Below are 21,646 nucleotides of genomic sequence, written 5' to 3' on the forward strand. Positions count from 1 at the left end.
GAGAGAGAGAGGCAGAGACACAGGCAGAGGGAGAAGCAGGCTCCATGCAGGGAACCTGACGAGGGACTTGATCCTGGGTCTCCAGGATCACACCCTGGGTCAAAGGCAGGCGCTAAACCACTAAGCCACTGGGGCTGCCCAATGACCAACATTTTGGTGAAAATTCAGAGATAAGCAAAGCTGACATGGAGTTTGGGTTACTGATAAGCAAATAAAGACAAGAGGTACCAAATCCAAATGCTTATAGCACAAGTAAGCAAAGGAAGAGCTGAAAGAAATCGAAATATAATCTGAAGGCTTCTAGCTTCCAAGAGAAAGGAGTATTTTTAACAAGGATAGAAAATTGTGGCAGGGGGCCCCTGGGTGGCTAAGCTGTGAGTATCTGCCTTCAGCTCAGGGCCTGATCCCAGAGTTCCAGGATGGAATCCCACATGGGGCTCCCTGCAGGGAGCCTGCTTCTCCCTCTGCCTTCTCTCTGTGTCTTTCATGAATAAATAAATAAAATCTTAAAAAAGAAGAAAGAAAGAAAGAAAGAAAGAAAGAAAGAAAGAAAGAAAGAAAGAAAGAAAGAGAAAGAAAGAAAGGAAATTGTGGCAGGTGTAGGAAAATTGAAAATGGAAAATCTATAATTGAAATAACCACCACTCACATAAAGCAAAGCAATATTTTCTTGACATGGGCAGGGGAAAAGATAATCATAAAAATAAGAATAGAAATTAAAAAAAAAAGAATAGAAATTTTTATATACCCACATTTAAATTTAAAGTACACTTTTTACAGGTACCTGGATGGCTCAGTCGGTTAAGAGTCCAACTCTTGATTTCAGCTTAGCTCATGATCTCAGGGTTGTGAGATTGAGTCTCATGTGGGGGTCCCTGCTGGGCATGGAGCTTGCTTAAGATTCTCTCTCTCCTTCTCCCTCTGCACCCCCCCCCCACTGCCCATGCAGGCTCTCTCTCTAAAATAATAATAATAATAATAATAATAATAATAATAATAATAATATACACATTTCAGAAATCAAATCTCAGCCCAGTCAAGTATTTTAGGGTTTATTAGACAGGATGTACATGCATATATACAAAGAATTGGTGTTTAATGGATACTCAATCGCCCTCTTTCATTCCCTTCATCTGATTCCCACAAAGTCTTTTTTTTTAATTTTATTTATTTATTCATGAGAGATACACAGAGAGGCAGAGACACAGGCAGAGAGAGAAGCAGGCTCCATACAGGGAGCCCGACGTGGGACTCGATCCCGGGACCCCGGGGTCACGCCCTGAGCAGAAGGCAGATGCACCTAACTGCTGAGCCACCCAGGCATCCCTCCCACAACGTCTTTTACTCCTACTTACAACAGGCACGATCCTTGGAGGGTATCCTGTAATCCTGTGATGAGAGATGCTGTGTAACGCTGGTTTTTAATGCCAGGTCGGTTCTTTCTCTCACTCTCTTCTCCAGCATTTTGCTTTCTTCCCCCTCTCACCCACTCATTTTACAGAACATAAATTATAATCTGGGGGAGATCACACAGTTAATACACGTCAGAGTCAGTTTTCGATCCCAAAACTTGTTGCTTCTTTTTTTTTTTTTTTTTTTTAATTTCAGTATATGCATCACACCTGCACTTTTTGCCACCACCTCTCAACATGGGGCTCCTCTCGAGGTACAAATACCTGGTTGGGTGCAGGTCCACCTTGTATACCGCACAATCCAGGCTCCAATCACAGCATAGTTTTTCAGAATGTCTCCCCTTGTCCAAGCTGTGCAGTGTCAACTCACTTGGTCATGCATAGTGGCCTGGATTAGGCCCCCTCCTTTGAGCCCCCCGTGGCGTCCTGTACACAGTCATGGCACTGACTGCATTATGCTGTAGGATATTAACGAGTGTCATGTATTGTATTTGATGTGTATGTGTCATCTGTATGTCCTGCTTCCCCTACTTGGGGCAGAAATGATGTCATTCCACCCAGTGTCCCATCCTCCCTTCCTCAGCCTTGTCAGAGGCCCTTGTGGGCTATGACCCTGAGTGCCTTGGGTGCACATGTGTGTAGAGAGGGGTAGCCCTGGCTACTCTCTCCTTGCTGCTGAGGCCAGAACTGAGGCTGGATGGTCCCTTACACTGATGCTGAGGGCTCCAGAGGATGCTTCATGGTACTGCCGCCGCCACCATCACTACTGAAGCCAGAGGCCTGATGTGGCTGATGAGGTCTGACAAGTGTGGGGAGAGGCTGCTGGGGCCGAGCTTCCTGCCCAGTGGCAATAGCCACCACTCACACAAAGCAAAGCAATATTTTCTTGACGTGGGCCGGTGGCACGCTACTTCCCTCAGTGTCTCACCCAGCCAAGTTGGCTAGCGATCCTGGCATTACAGCTTTTTCAACGCAGCTCTCAGGAGGCACATGGGGAAGGGGGTGTAGGTCCCATGGACAGCTGCAGATCCAACCCCCCCAATCCTTTTCTGATCCCAACTCTTGGGTGCAGAGGCCACCATACTACCTGCCCCCGTCACCCCACCCAGGGGCTTCCTACCAGGCCCATTTTCTCCATCAAACAAAGTTTAAGGAATTTGAAGTAAAAAGGAAAGGGGTCAAGCTCTTGGTCCCATTCTTCCCCAGCTAAAATGTCATCCCTCCTCTTTACACTGGTCTCCCTGGTCCAGCCTCAGTGCACAGACAACCCAGAGGAAATTCAGGAGCATTTACCATATCAGCATCATTTCCCTCCTGGTTTCTCTACATTTCTGTAATATACTGTTTAAAGTCTATAATTTCCTTTTTGAGTCAACATCTTTTGGCCATGTTGGGGGTAAAACAAGAAACTATAGTATGAGGCTTCAGGTCACTGAAGATGCTGGGATTGAGGTGGCCAGCCTGTGATCCTGGGGGCACCTGGGATCTCAAGAGCGGTCTGGGCAGGCTTTAGAATAAGTGATAGAAAACAAACTGCTGTTTAAAAATTGTAGTAAAGGGGTGCCTGGATGGCTCAGCGGTTTGGTGCCTGCCTTTGGCCCAGAGCGTGATCCTGGAGTCCCAGGATCGAGTCCCACATCAGGCTCCCTGCATGGAGCTTGCTTCTCCCTCTGCCTATGTCTCTGCCTCTCTCTGTGTCTCTCATGAATAAATAAATAAAATCTTAAAAACAAGTTGAAGTAAAGCTGAAATTACGTGGAATATTCTATGTTCCTGAAATGGCCTAAAATGACATGAAAATGCAGACAGGTATGAGGATATTAATCTGCCAGGAACAGAGGGGTGTGATTTGTAATAGTATGTGTGACAAAATGTAGGGAGAGCACTTATTTCAGTTGCTGGATGATTCCTTTTAAATCCTGAGTCCTCCAGCAGCTCCTCCTCTGGTTGCTGCCCCCCTCCCCCTCGTCTTGTTCAGCTACTATAGAGCAATCAGGGGAGCCTGTTAATTCGCACTCTGTCTCAGGTGGGTTAATACTGTTGCCTGGCATCCTGATGCAGACCAGGGTGTGTCAATTTATACTGTTCTTTCAAGGTCATGTTTTTGCTTTTGCTTAAAGATTCTGAGAAACCGGGACGCCTGGGTGGCTCAGAGGTTGAGCATCTATCTTCGGCTCAGGTTCTGATCCTGGAGACCCGGGATCGAGTCCCACGTCAGGCTCCCTGCATGGAGCCTGCTTCTCCCTCTGCCTGTGTCTCTGCCTCTCTCTGTGTCTCTCATGAATAAATAAACAAAATCTAAAAAAAAAAAAAAAAAAAAAAGATTCTGAGAAAGTACGGAAATATCTAAGCCTGAAGTAATAGATATAAGATGGAATGTGGTGCCACTGCAATAAGCCCCCCTTGGGCAGGCTTTCCTTCACCCCCCACCTAGTCTCTGGAGTTCCTGGGGTGCTATGTACACCCAAGAGGGAGCACCTTCTCTGCCCTGAAGGAGCTGGTTGAGGCTCCAGCTGGACAGACCACAGTTATGTGCCTGACATAGTTTAATAACTATGAGGCAGTGTACTGTCGCAAGTCAAACATGCAGATTAAATACTGAGAGACATGGGCACGCAGAGAAAGGAGCGGCCCCTGTGGGCTGGAGGGGTCGGGGAATGTCTCAAAAGACAGGGAAATGAGTAGGGACTTGACGGGATGGGGAAGGTTTGAGTGGCTGGGGTAATTTATGTGGGAGAGGATGTGGGGGTGAGAATCAAACAAGCAATCAATAAATATCTACCGTGGCCTCATTTGGGAGAAGGTACCTGTTCTAGGAAGTGCACCGAGTGCTCTGAAGATGGCAAGCTAACCAAGTGGTTAGATATCAACGGCTCATAGAAGAAATGGCTAGGAAGGTAGATGAAGGGCAGCCCGGGTGGCCCAGCGGTTTAGCACCGCCTTCAGCCCAGGGTGTGATCCTGGAGACCCAGGATCAAGTCCCACGTCAGGCTCCCTGCACGGAGCCTGCTTCTCCCTCTACCTCTCTCTCTCTCCTCTCTGTGTTTCTCATGAATAAATAAATAAAATCTTAAAAAAAAAAAAAAAAAAAAAGGAAGGTAGATGAAGGCCAGGGTGCTGAGGGCCTTGAATGCCAAGCAAAAAAGTGTGGAATTTATCCAAAGGGCCAAAGTTTACCACGAGTATGCGGTCACACCAATATGCCCCACAGTGGGTTATAAGTGAGTGGAGGTAGTGACCCACTTCAGGGAGGTTGGGGGTGCCTGGACATCCCAGAGTCCCAACACACTTATTCCTGTCTCTATACAGATATCATAGTCTACGTTTGCCATGGCTTGGAAATGTTTGTCTGTCACGGCCCTAGGACAATGCAACGCTGAAGATATTTGGGCACTCGTGTAATATTTTGAGTTATGATCTTATTTTCCTCCCCAACGGAACTATAAACTTCTCCAAAACAGGAACTCTGTCGTCTTTCTACTGTTGTTTCCACTCTGCTACATGGGGAGAAATTCTTGGTTATTTGGTTACATGAATATTATGGCTTTGAGACACCAAACATCGCTAGGGGTGCCTGGGTGGCTCAATCACTTAAGTGTCCAACTCTTTTTTAGACATTTATTTGACAGAAAGAGAGAGAACACAAGCAGGGTGGGGTGGGGTGGACAGTAGAGGGAGAGGGAGAAGCAGACTCCCCACTGAGCAGGGAGCCCAACGTGGGGCTCGATCCCAGGACCCTGGGATCATGAGCTGAGCCGAAGGCAGATGCTTATCGACCAAGCCACCCAGGTGTCCCAAGTGTCCAACTCAGGTCTTGATCTCAGAGTTATGAGTTCAATTCCTTTTTTTTTTTTTAAAGATTTTATTTATTTACTCATGAGAGACACAGAGAGAGGCAGAGACACAGGCAGAGGGAGAAGCAGGCTCCCTGCTGGGAGACTTGATACCACAACCTCGGGATCACGACCTGAGCCAAAGGCAGATGCTCAACCACTGAGCCACCCAGGTGCCCCTGAGTTCAATTCCTATGTTGAAAATAGTAAGTAAATAAACCAAACATGACTACTCTGCTTACTTCCAGGAAGGCCTAGAAATCATACAACTCCAAGTAGGACTAACTCAAAGTGGTGGGTCAGAAAAAAATGCTTCCAAGGAGTGTGAAAGCATGCTGGTGGCCATGTTCAGAACGGCCAAGAAAGAAAAGATCAGACGGTCTCAAGAAGTGAGTAATATAGAAGAACACTTCTCTGGGTTAAGACTTAGGCTTTTGTTCTTCAAGAATCAAGCCTGACTACTTTGCCTGTTAGAAACCTCCTGACCATAATTCTAATACATAGTGTCAGGGGAACAAAAACTTCCCCCTTAATATTTCTTTATTCTTAGGTGGGGGCGGATTATGAAGTTCCACTTGAAGGTGAAGGAATAGGACCCCCCCACACACACATTCCTTCTAAATGTTAAACATGAAGTTACCGTCTGGCCCAGTAATTCCATTGCTAGGTGTCTACCCAAGCAGAATTGAACCATACAACCAGATAAAAAATATGTGAATATTCATAGCAGCATGATGTATAATATAGCTAAAAAGTGGAAACAACCCAAATGTCCATAAACTGGCACATGGATAAGATACTGTACATCCAGACAGTGGGACATGATTCAGCAGTAGAGAGGACTTCCAGCTACAGCTTGAAACCGTGTTGGTGAACCAAGTCATTCAGAAGAGACCACATCTCCTATGACTCCATTTTTATGAAATGTGTAGAGCAGTCAGATTTATGGACGGGAAGTAGATTAATGGTTGCCTAGGGCTGAGGGGTGTGGGGGAAATGGGGCAGGCAAATGGTAATGCGCGAGGAATTTCCTTTGAGATGATGAAAGTGTTCTAGAAATCAGATTATGGAGGGGCGCCTGGGTGGCTCCGTCAGTTAAGCATCTGCCTTTGGCTCAGCTCATGCTCCTGAGGTCCTGGGATGGAGCCCCACATCAGGCTCCCTGCTCAGCGCGGAGTCTGCTTCTCCCTCTCCCTCTGCCCCTCCCCTCCACTGGTGCGCTCTCTTTCTCAAATAAATAAAATCTTAAAAAAAAAAAAAAAGTAAGATCAGATTACAGGACAGTTGCACAGCTCTGTGACTATATCAAAGGCATGGAAAACAAGTTAAGATGGTGCCACAAATGAAAGGATCCGACCACCCGGAAGGAAGAGCTGCTCCTGCTCAGCAGGCAGGGGGGCTCCCTGTATTTCTCCCAAGGAGAATCCTGGTAGGGCAGGTGAAGGAGGGCGCAGGCGGAAAGGGCTGACACTACAACTAACCTTGAGGAGGAGGATGAACACCAGGCTAGTTAGTGGGGACAAAAGGGGGGTGAATAGAGTAAATGGGTGCTCGCGAGGGAAGGACAGGGGTCTGGCAACACACTGCAACCGCCTCTCCCCTCCTTCCCTCCCCTCCCCACCTCTCTTCCCCTCTGGCTATACACTGCAACCAGCTCTCCTCCCCTTCCCTCCCCTCCCCTCTCCACCTCCCCCCCCTCCCTTCCTCTGGCAACACACTGCAATCAGCTCTCCTCCTCTCCCTTCCCTCCCCTTCCCTCCCCTCCCCTCCCCTCTCCACCTCCCCTCCCTTCCCTTCCTCTGGCAACACACTGCAAGCAGGTCCCCTCCCCTCCCCTCCCCTCCCCTCTCGGGGTCTTGGTGGGCTGCCTAGCAGCCCAGAGCTCCTCCTGGCGTGGACACCCGCTACACCGCCGTCCCCTCTCCTTGAAAGGCCAGAGGATCGGGTTTTCTGACCTGGGATTTGCAGGTGCGGGGACTGGGTTTGGGCGCAGGGTTGCGCCCTGGAGCAGTAGAGGGCGCCGTGGGCACGTAAAGCCGGGCCGCAGGCCGGGGCAGGGAGGGTGGCGTCCGCCCGCAGGGCGCCGCCGACCCCGGGCTTTGGAGCGCAGTTGCCGGTTCTTGGGTGATAACCTGAGCACGGGCCGCTGCAGCAAAGGGCAAGCAAACTCCTGCAGCACCGTCCGTCCCCAGAGGGATGATTTATTGAGCCGGTCTGGACATTTCTTTCATCCGGTTTTGTGCCGAGGGCTTTGGATCCCTTACAACACACCGGAGACCTGAGCGCTGCGCTCGCAGACTTAAAAACAGGAGAACCGTGTTCTCCTCATCCGCACTCCTCGCTGGAGCTCAGAATCCAGGAGAATCCCGCTCTAGGAGGCGGTGTCGTCAGGGAACACCTGATAGAAAAGGAGGGCGGGGAGCCTGGGTGCTTCAGGCCTTGAGTGCCTGCGGTTGGCTCAGGTCATGACCCCAGGGTCCTGGGATCGAGCCCCACTAAGGCCTCCCTCTGCTGGAGAGCCTGCTTCTGCTGCTCCTCCCCTTCCTGCTCTCTGCCCTCCTCTGTCTCTGTCTCTTAGATAGATGATAGAGAGATAATAAATAAATAAATAAATTTTTAAACAAGAAAGAAAAGAAAAGGATGGGGGGAAATTGTTGTCTTTTTCATCTCACTTCCCTGCCGGCTAAAGGGCATGCAAGCATAATAGCCAAATTTATTTAGTGCCCACAATGTGACAGGCATTGTTCTAAAAACTTTACAACCACGATTCGACAGTGTGGTCTGTGGGCCAGCCTCAGATTGTTATAGGCGCAGAATCAACGGGCACCCCAGAATCCACATTTTAAAGAGATTTTTTAAAAAAGATTTTATTTATTTATTCGACACAGAGAGAGAGCACACAAGTAAGGGGAGAGGGAGGCAGAGGGAGAAGCAGGCTCCTAGTTGAGAGCCCAAAGTGGCACCCAATCCCAGGACCCCGGCTGGGGTCGTGACCTGAGCTGAAGGCAGCCGGGTTAATCGCTTAATCGACTGAGCCACCCAGGTGCCCCCAAGGTTGGGATTTCTAACTCAGGCAAAGTAATTTCCATGCTCATGCTCTTAATCATATTGCTTAACTTTTTTTTTCTTCTTTATCTTCTCCTCTGAAATGCATAAAATGGACATAATAACTTTTCTACCTTATGGTCATCTTGATTAAATAGATACTTTATAAATACAATTGAGACACTTTAGTTAAAAGTACTTTTTATGGGTTAGTTATACAAAGTGAAGTCTAAGCATTCTTGTCTTGGGAGTGCTTTTTAACCACAAGTACGTTATATCCTAAATCTGTGTTTTAGGTCTACCTCAGGTCTGTAACACACCAGGCACACTTCCAACCCCGGGGCCTTTGCACATGCTCCACGTATCTGCACGCCACCTCTCTCACCACCTTCAAGTCTTTGTCTAAATACTATATTCTCGGGGGATCCCTGGGTGGCTCAGCGGTTTATTGTGCCTGCCTTTGGCCCAGGGCGGGCGTGATCCTGGAGTCCCAGAATCGAGTCCCACATCGGGCTTCCTGCATGGGGCCTGCTTCTCCCTCTGCCTGTGTCTCTGCCTCTCTCCCTCTCTGTGTGTGTCTCTCATGAATAAATAAATAAAATTTTTAAAAATAATAAATAAATACTATATTCTCTAGAAGCCTTTCTTGACTACCTGAAGTTATAACTGTCTCTTGTAAAAAATGATTCAGAAAGGAAAGAAGTTTTCCTAAAACTGAAGCAAAAAGAACAAAACACACCCATGTAACTGAAGCAAAAGAGAAGGCTTTTAAAGCCAAGAAAGCCATGCAGAAAGAAGTCAACAGCCAAAAGAAGAGAAAGATCTACACATCTTCCACCTTCTAGTGGCCCAGAACACTACAACTCTGAAGGCAAGTCATGTACCTTCAGAAGAGTGCTCTGGGAAGAGTAAGCCCAACCACCACGCCCCCATTGGCGGCCCTTCACCTCTGAGTAGGTCATGAAGAAATGGAGAGCAACAACACACAGTGCTCACAGTGCTCACTGTGTCAAGGGCACATCCAGACAGCTGTGAAGAGACTCTCCTACCTTGATGTGCCCAAAGTCAACACCCCAACGAGGGAAGAAGGCAAACCCTAGACTAGACCTACCATGATGGTTTCAATGCTGCCAGTGAAACAGATCATTTGAATGGAGCCCAGCTCATTGGTTTTATTTTTTTTTATTTTTATTTTTTAAAGATTTTATTTATTTATTCATGAGAGACACAGAGAAAGAAAGAGGCAGAGACACAGGCAGAGGGAGAAGCAGGCCCCATGCAGGAAGCCCCACGTGGGACTCAATCCCGGGTCCCCAGGATCATGCCCTGGGCTGAAGGCAGTGCTAAACCCCTGAGCCACCCAGGCTGCCCATGGTTTTAAATATATTTCCATTTTCTGTGACCAAAGAAAAAATTACAACCATTCCCCCTACAACACACACACACACACACACACACACACACACCCACCTTATGCCTCTGCTTTGTTCTTCTTGGTAGCACTTTTTATAGCTTGATAAATATGTTATTTTTTTATGTGCTTCATATTTCTTTTTTCCCATTAGAATATAAATTCCCATAAGTACAGAGTTTTTTGCTCATTTTGCTCACTGTGTACCCCTCCCTACTCCCTCTCTTAGAAAATTACCTGGCACAATGTAAGTGCTTTATATTTATTGAATGAATGAATAAGTGCATGGTTCCAACCTGACTGCTGTTCCAAATTTCTTTAGATGTTTTACTTTATAGATTTATATCTCAAAATTCTAGTAACGTGATTGGCAAAATAAATATTTATAGAAATGGAATTATTGTATTGACAGCATATTTATAGAAGTTTATACTGCATGTTTAGGTCAACAGCATCCTTTTTTCTGTTGCTTGGGAAAGATCAAATAAAAAAATCTGTGGATATTACACCACAAGTCATAAGAGCAGCCCACTCAGCTATAAGAAGATAATTATATATTGTGTATGTCACATCTATAGTTTTGAGAATTTCATATTTGATAGGCAATTTTTATTTGATATGTAAAAATTTTAGTAAGCTAGTAAAGGTATCACTTTTTACTTTTTTTAAGATTGATTTTATTTTTTTAATTTTAACTTTTTAAAATATTTTATTTATTTATTTATGAGAGAGACAGAGACACAGGCAGAGGGAGAAGCAGGCTCCATGCAGGAGCCCAATATGGGACTCATCATACTCTGAGCCAAGGCAGACACTCAACCGCTGAGCCACCAAGGCGTCCCTATTTTATTTATTTATTTGAGAGAGAGAGAGCAAGAACATACAGGGGGGAAGAAACAGAGGGAGAGGATCTCAAGCAGACTCCACACTGAGCACAGAGCCTCACATGGGGCTTGATCCCACAACCCTGAGATCATGACCTGAGCTGAAACCAAGAGTTGGATACTCAACCAACTGAGGCACCCAGGCACTCCAAGGTAGCATTTTTTACTTAATGCTGTTGAGTACTTAAGAAGTTTCTCTGTGTGTCAAAGTTATAAAACTGTTATTTGATGTAGTAGTTGCTACGGTAACCATCTTAATGAGAAATTAATCATGTGAAATCAGTGGAACTTATCCATGTGTAAAATTTCAACTCCAGTGGTTCAGAAAAAGACACATCATTATTTTCATGTTTTAAAATGAAATTCAAATTTTAGTCACATGGAAGGGTCAAATATGTCAAATCTCATTTCTTAATACAATATCTGATTTGCATTTTAGGTCTTATTGGGGTTTCTTGGGCACTCTAAAAAATACTTTTCTCTTTACCTTATGAATTTCAAACCAATAAAGAAAGAGATATCGAAGTCTGGCAGATAGAGATAAAATTATCCATCTTGTGATTGGCAAAACTGAATCAAGGACAATAGCTTGAGTTTTTGGTCACAATCCAGTCCATTCCAAGCCAAGATCATGGGATGACTTAACCTGGGAGAGATTCTGAAAACTCACTCAGAATCACCCCTTGGAGTGCATGTGCCTTGAGCTCTAGTAGCAGGGAGAGAGGAATGGGCCTTTTAGAAGGCAGCTATACCTGAAGTCACTATATTTACCATAAGATAGAAGTGGAAAAATGAACCAAAATACAACCATTTTACAGCCACCTGGAAGAATTAAAAATGGAGCCATGCTAAGTCAGGTCTTCACAGTCACAAACACAGAAGCCCCTCTTCATCATCTGGGGAGGATCAAGTAAAGGACAAGGAGGCAGGCAGATGTTCTCTTCTCATTATATTTTTTTACGTAAATTTATTAAAGTGGGATATATGTTAGTGTACCCTATATGCAGAAAAATACACAAATCATAAGTTCAATAAGGCTTAACAAAATAAACACACCCATGTAACCAGCACCCAGAGCTTAAAAAGAGAAGAACAATATCCATTATTCCAGAAGTCCTTCGTATGCCTACTGATCCACAGGCAACTTAAATGCATGATAAAACAAAGTTCAAAACTCCTTAAGGGACTATAACAAAATCCATCATACCAACTACAAAAATTCAACGACTAGGAGCCAATCAAAAATTATCATTCATAAAAAGAAGCAGGAAATATGATCCATGACCAGTAGATGAATCAAGGGAAAGAGATCCAGAAATGACAGACAAGCAGACACTGAGATGGAAATCAGCATGTGGATGTTTAATAGAGTGGACTTGGGATCCACACCAAGGAGGGCAGTGAAGGAAACCGACTTGGGCCAAGGGGGAGCTAGGCTGGGATGCACTCACCCCAGAGGCTTCAGTCAACAGCAGAGGGAGCTCTGAAGCTGGGCCAACTTTAAAAAAAAAAAAAAAAAAAAAAGTATTTTATTTAAATTCAATTTGCCAACCTATAGTATAACACCCAGTGCTCATCTCATCATGTTCCTCCTTAATGCCCGTCACCCATCCCCCCACCTACCTCCCCTTCTGCAACCCTTTGTTTTCCAGAGTTAAGTGCCTCTCATGGTTTGTCTCCCTCTCTGATTTCTTCCCATTCAGTTTTCCCTCCCTTCCCCTATGATCCTCTGCACTGTTTCTTAAATTCCACATGAGTGGAACCAAATGATAATTGTCTTTCTTCTATTGGCTTTATTTCACTAAGCATAGTACCCTCCAGTTCCATCCATGTGTATGTTAATGATATGTAGTCATCCTTTCGGATGGCTGAGTCACATTCTATACCACATCTTTATCCATTCATCTGTTGAACGACATCATTGGGCCAGCTTTTTTAATTGTCTGGAGTTGGGCAGAGGGGGTCAGGCCTTTATGGACCTGTATTGACCAGTCATTGGTTGACGACCGCCACTGGAAAATGGTGTAACCATGGGTAAGGAGGCGCTCTTTATCAAGGACAATTCCTAGACAGAGGTGACTCCTGAAAACTCTGGGTCACTATACCTTTCAACAATTGAGAGTCCTTTTATCTGGGAGGAATATCTCTATGTATATGACAACATCCATTACAGGGGCTAAGTTAGATTACTGGGGGTGGGGGAGGGCAGAATGGTTCCCCACCAAGAGTCTTGTCAGGGCAGAGCTCTCTTCTCTTAAATCTTTCTGCTTGGAGGAAAAATCTGTTCTTGGTGATGTCTTATGTAGGGAGAGAAGAGGCCAAGAGCCTAACTGAAGTGCTGCCAACAAAATGAGTATTTCTTAGGTAAGCAAATCTTGGAGAAGTGTCTGAACACAGCCAGGGGAAGCCTCGCCAACACTGTGTGAATACCCTATGAAGAGCTATCGCTCTGGCTATAGAAACTGAAGCCTAGAAAAAAATGTTTTCCCTTTTTTTTCCCCTCTGTCTTTTTCCCCCTTAACCTCTGGCCCCTTTCCACCTCCTTTCCGTATGTTATTTTCATTTCTCCACTTATAATTCATTTTTCTGTACCAGCTTCATCGAGATATAATTTACACACCATACAATTTGCCCACCCATTTAACATGAACAATTCAACTTTTCTAAAAATTATATTCATAAAGTTGGACAACAAATGCTGCAGCCAATTTTAGAATATTTCCATCATCCCCCAAAAAAACGCTTTGCCCTTTAGTTCTATCATTAGGCAATCCTCCCATTTCTCAGAGCCCTAGGCAAATACTAATCTATTCCTTATTTCTACAAATTTGCTTATTACAGACATTTCATATAAATGGAATCATATAATATGTGGTCTTTTGTGACTGGCTTCTTTTTCTTATTAGCACTTGGCATAATGTTCTCAGGGTTCATTGAAACTATAGTATGTATCAGACCTTTGTTTCTTTTTATGGCCAAGTGATACTCCATTATTTGGATATACCACATTTTGTGTATCCATTTATCAGTTAATGGGTATTGGGATTGTGTCACTGTTTTGCTGTTATGAATAATGCTGCTATGAATATTTGTATACAAGTTTTTGTGTGGATGTGTATTTTCATTTCTCTAGGAGTGGAATTGCTGGTTCATACAATAACTCTATGTTAAACTTCTTGAGGAATTGCCAAACTGTTTTCTAAAGTATCTTTACCACTTTATATTCCCGCTAGCTGTGTATGACGGGTTTGATTTCTCCATATCCTCACCTACACTTGTTATTATCTGTCTTTTTAAAAGGATTTTATTTATTTATTTGAGAGAGAGAAACGTGTGCATGCATGCAAGTGGGGAAGGGGCAGAGAGGGAGGGAGAGAAGGAGAATCTCAAGCACACTCAGGGCTGAGTGCAGAGTCCAATGCAGGGTTCAATCTCACAACCCCAGGATCTTGACCTGAGCCAAACTAAGAATTGGACACTCAACCAACTGAGCCATCCAGATGCCCCCTATCTGTCTTTTTGATTACAGACATCCTAGTGGGTATTAAATGGCAATTTTTCATGGGTTTGATTTGTATTTTCCTGATGACTAATGACATCAAGCACCTTTTCAGGTCCTTATTGGCTATCTTTATATCATCTTTGGAGAAATGTCTATTCAGATATTTTGCCCATTTTAAAAATTGGGTTTTTTTTTATTATTGAGTTATAAGAAGTTTTAAAAATATGTATATTCTAGATACAATTTCCTTATCTGATATGTAATTTGCAGAAATCTTCTCCCATTTTGTGTATTGTCTTTTCACTTTCTTCATTTGTCCTTTGAAGCACAAAAGTTTTTAATTTTAAAGAAGTCCTGTTTATCTTTTCTTTTCTTTTTCTTTTTTATATTTTTATTTTATGCTTTTTTATATTTTTATTTTATGCTTTTTAAATATTTCTTATGTTTTTATTTTATGCTTTTAGTGTCACATCTAAGAAACCATTGCCAATAAGTGGGAAATATCAGAAAGGGAGACAGAACATGAAAGACTCCTAACTCTGGGAAACGAACTAGGAGTGGTGGAAGGGGAGGTGGGCGGGGGGTGGGGGTGACTGGGTGACGGGCACTTGAGGTGGGCACTTGACGGGACGAACACTGGGTGTTATTCTATATGTTGGCAAATTGAACACCAATAAAAAATAAATTTATAAAAAATAAAATAAAATAAAATAAAATAAAATAAAATAAAATAAAATAAAATAAAATAAAATAGGGATCCCTGGGTGGCGCAGCGGTTTGGCGCCTGCCTTTGGCCCAGGGCACGATCCTGGAGACCCGGGATCGAATCCCACATCGGGCTCCTGGTGCATGGAGCCTGCTTCTCTCTCTGCCTGTGTCTCTGCCTCATTCTCTCTCTCTCTGTGACTATCACAAATAAATAAAAATTAAAAAAAAAAATAAAAAATAAAATAAATAAAATAAAATAAAATAAAATAAAATAAAATAAAATGAAAAGAAATCATTGCAAAATCCAAGGTCATGAAGATTTACTCATATGTTTCCTTCTAAGAATGTTGTAGTTTCAGCTCGTATGTTTAGATCTTTGATCCATTTTTAGTTAAATTTTGTATATGGTATGAGGTAGACATTTAACTTCATTCTTTTGCATGTGGATATCTTCTTGTCTTAACCTCACTTTTTGAAAAGACTATCTTTTGCCCCTTGAGTAGGCTTAGTGCACTTGATTAAAAAATCAATTAAATATAGATACAGGGGCTTATTTCTGGACTCTCAATTATATTCTGTTAAGCTATATATCTATCCCTATGCCATTATCATACTGTCTTGATTACCATTACTTTTAGTTTTGAAATTGGAAAGTATAGGGGTCCTCCAACTTCGTTCTTTTTCAAGATTGTTTTATAATTCTTTTTTAAGTTTGAAACATGCTTTTCTGTTCTATATACCAGGAAATATGTGAAGGGAATAAGACAGGACTGGTCAGCCAGGAGAAAGATACACTTAGAGAAGAATTAACAACGTATACTGAAGATTGTGATAGGACAATTAAAGATACTAATAAAAACATAACAGAGAAACTTAGCCAAATCTTGGAATTATGAAAGATGAACTGAAGAGCAGAGGTTCAGACTGAGAGCTGGGCAGGATGAGGAGACAGCCAGAAAAAAGAGACAATATGCTGCATGTCAAGTCATTTCAAGGAATGGCTTTTGTGAATCCTGGGACCAGGGTATAGCTGTAAGAGAAGACCAAAGTTCAGGAAACCTTTAGGAGAGCGCAAGAGTAGAGCAGTATAAAATGAGTCTAGAGCAGGAGGCAAAGTAAGACCTACTTTTATCTCAAGGACATGAGGAGTCTTTGTGGGCTTTGAAAGAATGTTGGGAGGGCTTTGGTTTACATGTGAAAGGACCACTGGCTGGCAGTAGGTAGAAGGGGCAACATAAAGAAAGGAAAATCAGTTAGGGGGCTTTGGAAGTGAAAGATGATATGATCCAGACTACAATGGTGCAGGGTGTGGGGGCGGGGGATTGGGAGGTGGAAAAGAAAGTAGAAAGTGTGACAGAGTCTACAGGACTCAGTGATTGCTCAGATGTGACAGATAAAGGAATAACGGAGAGACAGGAATCAAAAGTGGCTCCTAAATTGTGAAATTATGGAACTTTTGTATACCCTGAGTATCCTGTAAATACTACGTAAAAGTTAAATCCAATTAAAAAAATAATATGGGAAAGTGGAATGTTTCCTTGAGAATAGAAATCCCTAACAAAGTTAAGTTGCCTGTAATTTGTGTGGTTTCTAAGTATTGGGGGTTTTGTTTTTTTTTTTTTAAAGACCACTCTGGGAGCACTTGGGAGGTTCAATCAGTTGAGCACTTTAGCGTCTGACTCTTCATTTCAGCTCAGGTCATGATCTCATGGGTCAAAAGTCTGCTTAAGATTCTTTCTCTCTCTCTCCCTCCCCCTCTATGCCTCCCCTTGCTTGGGTATGTATATGCCCACTCTTGCATTCTCTCTCTTATATAAATAAATCAATAAAATCTTAAAAATAATAAAAAGACCACTCTGAGTGATTCTTATTTTTCAAAAAAATAAAAAAGCAGGTGCAGCCAAGTGAGAGGTTGTGACTGTAGGAGCTCCTGGATCCCTAGACAGTGTACCCCACAACAGATAAAACAACTACTCTCCAACTACTCTTGCCTCCTTCCTGTATTACCAGGACATTACCAAGTGGTCTTCTAGCTTCTGGCCTTGTCTTTCCCAATGGTCTCCTCTATCACTGCAGTGCAACTAGAATGATTTTTCTTTTTTTAAAATTATTTTTATTTTTTTTAGAATGATTTTTCAAACAGGTACATCTCAGCTTGTCACCTCCTTTGCATAAGACTTTTCAGTGACTCCCATTGCCGTTAGGACAAAGTTCAGATCTCTGACATAGTTTTATGTCTCTGCACAATCTGGGTCCTGCCTAATTGCCCTCTTGCCACTTCCTCCTTTACACTCTAAGCTCTAGCCTCACTGAATTGTCCTCAGTTCCTTCAATGTTCTGTGCTCTCTTTCTCACCTCTTGGCTTTCTTTCACATCTTTCTTTGCCTTGCTACTATGCCTATTTATCTTTCAGGTCTTGCCTCAGACGTCATTTCCTTGGGAAAACCTTCCCCTCTTCCATTTTGAATCTGGGTTAGGGATCTTCCCTTGTTCAGAGGCCTTTAATGTCTCATGTTAATTGACCTGATGGGACCCAGCTCTCTTTTGGCCTGGCTTGGTCCATGAATAAATTGTAGACTATCATTAAGCATGAATGGACTGAGTTTTCTTCAAGTACTCTACAAGTATATTGGTTTTCTCACCTGTTGAGTGATAATGAGCTGGTACCTGCTGTATAGCTATGTACCAGTAAGTATCTGCTCTCCAGTGACTTGATTTTGCCAAGAGACAATGAACCTGAAGAGGATTTTATGAAGGTTGAGGAGATGAATAGGGTGTTAGGTCTTACCAGAATGCCAACTCATATCCACTGGACAGAAGAATGGGCAGACAATCTCTAGAGCTCTAATCTGTATTTATAGCCTGGGCAATTTTTAAAGCAGCTGTATCCAAACCTCCTTGTCAATAACAAGGAATTGTTTTCAGTAAACCACTCATACAACACCCTGCACTAAGTACTGCTGCTTCCTGGCATTTCTTTCACCATAAAATCCCTGAAAAATGACTCCAAGATAAATTAATGAAGAGACCTGTTAACATGAAATCATTACTTATAAGCCAGTTAAAGGTGAAACAACCAGTTATGGCAAGCAATAAAAGTTGAGAAAGCTGATAGCAAGAACAACTGAGCTCTAATGTTCCTTTCTGGTAATAATTACCCAGCAAGCCAGTTATCTTTTTGGGTTACTTGGTCTTCAAGATAGTATTTGTAATGGAAGAACACCTGTCTTTCTGGTTTCTTTAGAAGATGACATGCATCCAGCTTCTCCAAAACTCATTATCAGTCGGTATACAACTGGTTTAAAAAATAAGGAAGTGGGAGAAAGGGAAGGAGAGGGAAAACACATAACTCACCGAAAGTCAGGACCTCCTCAAAAAGCTCTCTTCTTTGATCCCAAAACTCATGGTACTTGTGCAACTCTAGTTCCATATAATCATCAACTAACAGTGTTTTTTTTTTTTAAAGGGAAAGCATTTTTTAAAAATTTTTATTTATTTATGATAGTCACAGAGAGAGAGAGAGAGAGAGAGAGAGGCAGAGACATAGGCAGAGGGAGAAGCAGGCTCCATGCACCGGGAGCCCGACATGGGATTCGATCCCAGGTCTCCAGGATCGCGCCCTGGGCCAAAGACAGGCGCCAAACCGCTGCGCCACCCAAGGATCCAAACTAACAGTGTTCTAACTGGAGTGCATGCTGTTTCCTCAAACCCAAAAGCAGAGACCAAAAAAATGCAAGCCTCAAATAATCCAATAATATTTGTTTCCCAGGTGATGGTGAATGGTATAGCAATATTTATGATAGAACATCCATACTTAGCAAGATCTCATTGCTCCCTTGTAAGGCTGCACACACACACACACACACACTCTCTCTCTCTCTCTCTCTCTTTGAGGGTCAAACTCTGGACTGGGCTAGGCAGAGAGCTAGAAAGGATGAACAGATCCTACAGGGATAACTCATCATTAGGATAGGAGGAAAAAGTATTAATAGGCTGGCTTCTGTGCTATGGTCTGGAGGGGAAAGGGGACTATTATCGGTCTGGGTTTGCAACAAACTGGTAGCAATCTTGAGCCTTAAGGAATAGATTATTCAAGTGCGTCTAAAAGGTGATTTCAGCGTGGAGAATCTTTTTTGCTTGTTTGGTTTTTGTTTTTTAAAAGATTTATCTATTTGAGAGAGAAAGAGAGCAGGGGGCAAGGGCAGAGAAAGAGAGGGAAATCCAAGCAAACTGTACTGAGCGAGACTCCAATGCAGGGCTCCATCTCACCATCCTGAAATGATGACCTGAACCGAAACCAAGAGTCAGACGCTCAACCAGCTGAGCTGCCCAGGCCCTTCAGAGTGGATAATCTTTAACAGAGGTTGCAATGGAAAGAAGGGACTGTCGTGTTGGGTGAAAAAGAATTAGCAGAAATAACATCATCAGCAACCAGTGCTGGACAAGAGTCTGAGCCACATCCTTGAGGCTGTCTGTGTTATAGTGAGCAGCTATACTAACTCAAGCTTGAACAGTAGCAACAAAGGCACATGGGTTGAAGGACAATGAGCTTTTGGGGACAGCCATTGTGATATGGCCTGGATCAAGAGTACTTGCCTGAGTTTCAGTGAATTTGCTGGGTATTTCCATATATACCGAGACAACCTGGTGAAAGGCTAAACTCTTAAAGGCAGAACTTCCTAAACTTTTTCACATCTTGGCACACATTAAGTAACACATTTAGATAAACTTAAGATGCTACTCAATGCCAGAGACAGCCATCTTGGGAGCTCAGGCTGATTCAGATCCCACTCAATGACCCTGAGGGCAGAGGAATTCAATATTGAGGTTAACCCATTTGGGGTACACTAGTTAGCGTAATTCTTGCTTAAATGCACCCAGTAAATTATCTGTGGGGAGACAATTATAAAACATTAGAAACATTGAGTGCGGCCTAGATCCAAAAATTTGTTTAGACCTGTCTTCTGAAACTCAACTTACCCCGGAAATCATCCTATTTTCTTAAATAATGGGCAAAAAATTTTAACAGTGCAGCATCAGCTATGTCCCCATATCTCAAGAGCTTTCTAGATCTAGTGGAACCATGGCTAATGATTAGAAAGTGAGAGGGAGTCTCTTCTTAAAAGTTGCCCTCTAGACCATTCTAAATAGCCAGATACAGAATCAACCAGATAAAAAGAACCATCGCCAGAAGAACCATGAGCTCATTAAGTATCTTTGAACAATAACCTTCACTTTTGCCAGCTTCTCCTTGGCCCCTAGAATAAGAAAAGAGAGCTGGAAACACCTATCATTTAAAAGAATCTTCCTATGATTTTGTAGGGAAGGGAGGGGATTCATTGTGGTAATAAAAGGGTAAAAGCAGTTGGTTTAGAAGTGGTGCCAATAATTTGGCTGCATGCTTCTCTACTTCCATCCTTTGTCCCACTTCATTTCAGAATCTCCAAAAAGTTCACCACCATTTGCTTCCTGAGCAAGTGCTTCCTGAGCAGGGTCAAAACCCACATCATGAGCTGAGCAGTCCCCCAACATGCCATCACCACCTTCTGTCTTGTGGCTTAGCATTGACAATTTGCCTCAAATTCAACTGGAGTCCATGGGTTTTGTGGCAAACAATTTTTTAATATAAATACTAGATGGTATAGTATGTTAACACTTTTTAAGGAAATCCAATATGTTATCTTCACAATGGAATTTATGGTTCTGGAGAGACTTAACCCTTGAGTTTATTATCTCTTCAGAGGAAATTCTTTTGAGAGAATCTTATTAACTGCACCAGGGGACTTGTTTTCATGGGAGGCCAAGGGAGCAGGTGGCTGAGCAGCTGGGAGAAAGAGGTTTCTTGTTTACATTGTGAACCCTCCATGGTTCACACTCCCTCAGGCCCTGGTTCTGGCCAAATAGTTCAAAGATGAATCATCAAAAAGGAATATAGGAAAAATAAAGAGGAAAATGGAGCAATATAAAGAAGGGGACAGAAATTAAATAGATAAAACCAATAATATCTAAAATGGAACCTATAAGAGACTAAAAAGACAATAGCTCATATGGTTAGAGCTAATATTTCCAAATTCAGTTTTAAGAATTAAAAAATGAAATATTTTGGCAGAAAAATTTCTAATATCTTATAAAAATTAAGCTCCTCATATCTTTTGACCAAGAAATATACTTATTAGAATTTATCCTCCATTAAGTCCCATAAGTGTATAAAGATAAATATATAAGGATATCCAAAGTATTACATTTTTTAAAAAGATATTTTTGAGTAATCTCTACACCCAACATGGGACTCGAACTCTGAGATCAAGTTGCATGTTCCACCAACTGAGCCAGCCAGGCATCCTGAAAGTATTATATTTAAAAAATAAAAAATAGGGGCAGCCCGGGTGGCTCAGCGGTTGAGCGCCGCCTTCAGCCCGGGCCCTGATCCTGGAGACCCAGGATCAAGTTCCACATCGGGCTCCCTGCATGGAGCCTGCTTCTCCCTCTGCCTGTACCTCTGCCTTTCCTCTCTCTTTTCCTCTCTCTCTCTAACAAATAAATAAAATCTTTAAAAAATAAAATAAAATAAAAATAAAAAATAAGGAGTAGCTGAGTGAGTGGCTCAGTTGGTTAAGGTCTGCCTTAGGCTCAGGTCATGATCCTGGGGTCCTGGAATCAACCCCCACACTGGACTCCCTGCTTCTCCCTCTGCCTCTGCCTGCAGCTCCCCCTGCTTGTGCTCGAGCTCTGTCTCTCTCTTCCTCTCTCTCTCTTTCTGTGTGTGTCAGATAAATAAATAAAATCTTAAAAATAAATAAATAAATAAAAGAAAAATTAGATGCACCTAAATTCCTATAAGATTTATTGAG

General features: G+C 42.9%; 1 long non-coding RNA gene across 1 annotated transcript in view; it reads left to right on the plus strand.

The window, feature by feature from the left end:
- LOC140620215 (uncharacterized) overlaps positions 1–21,646 on the plus strand; it is an 85,850-nt gene that overhangs the window by 37,406 nt on the left and 26,798 nt on the right. Inside the window, exon 10 of the long non-coding RNA XR_012019984.1 lies at positions 5,494–5,634. This is a non-coding gene — a long non-coding RNA (uncharacterized lncRNA). The remainder of the gene's footprint in view (positions 1–5,493; positions 5,635–21,646) is intronic.

Source organism: Canis lupus, chromosome 28, assembly GCF_048164855.1.
Source record: "Canis lupus baileyi chromosome 28, mCanLup2.hap1, whole genome shotgun sequence".
Taxonomy (NCBI): Eukaryota; Metazoa; Chordata; class Mammalia; order Carnivora; family Canidae; genus Canis; species Canis lupus.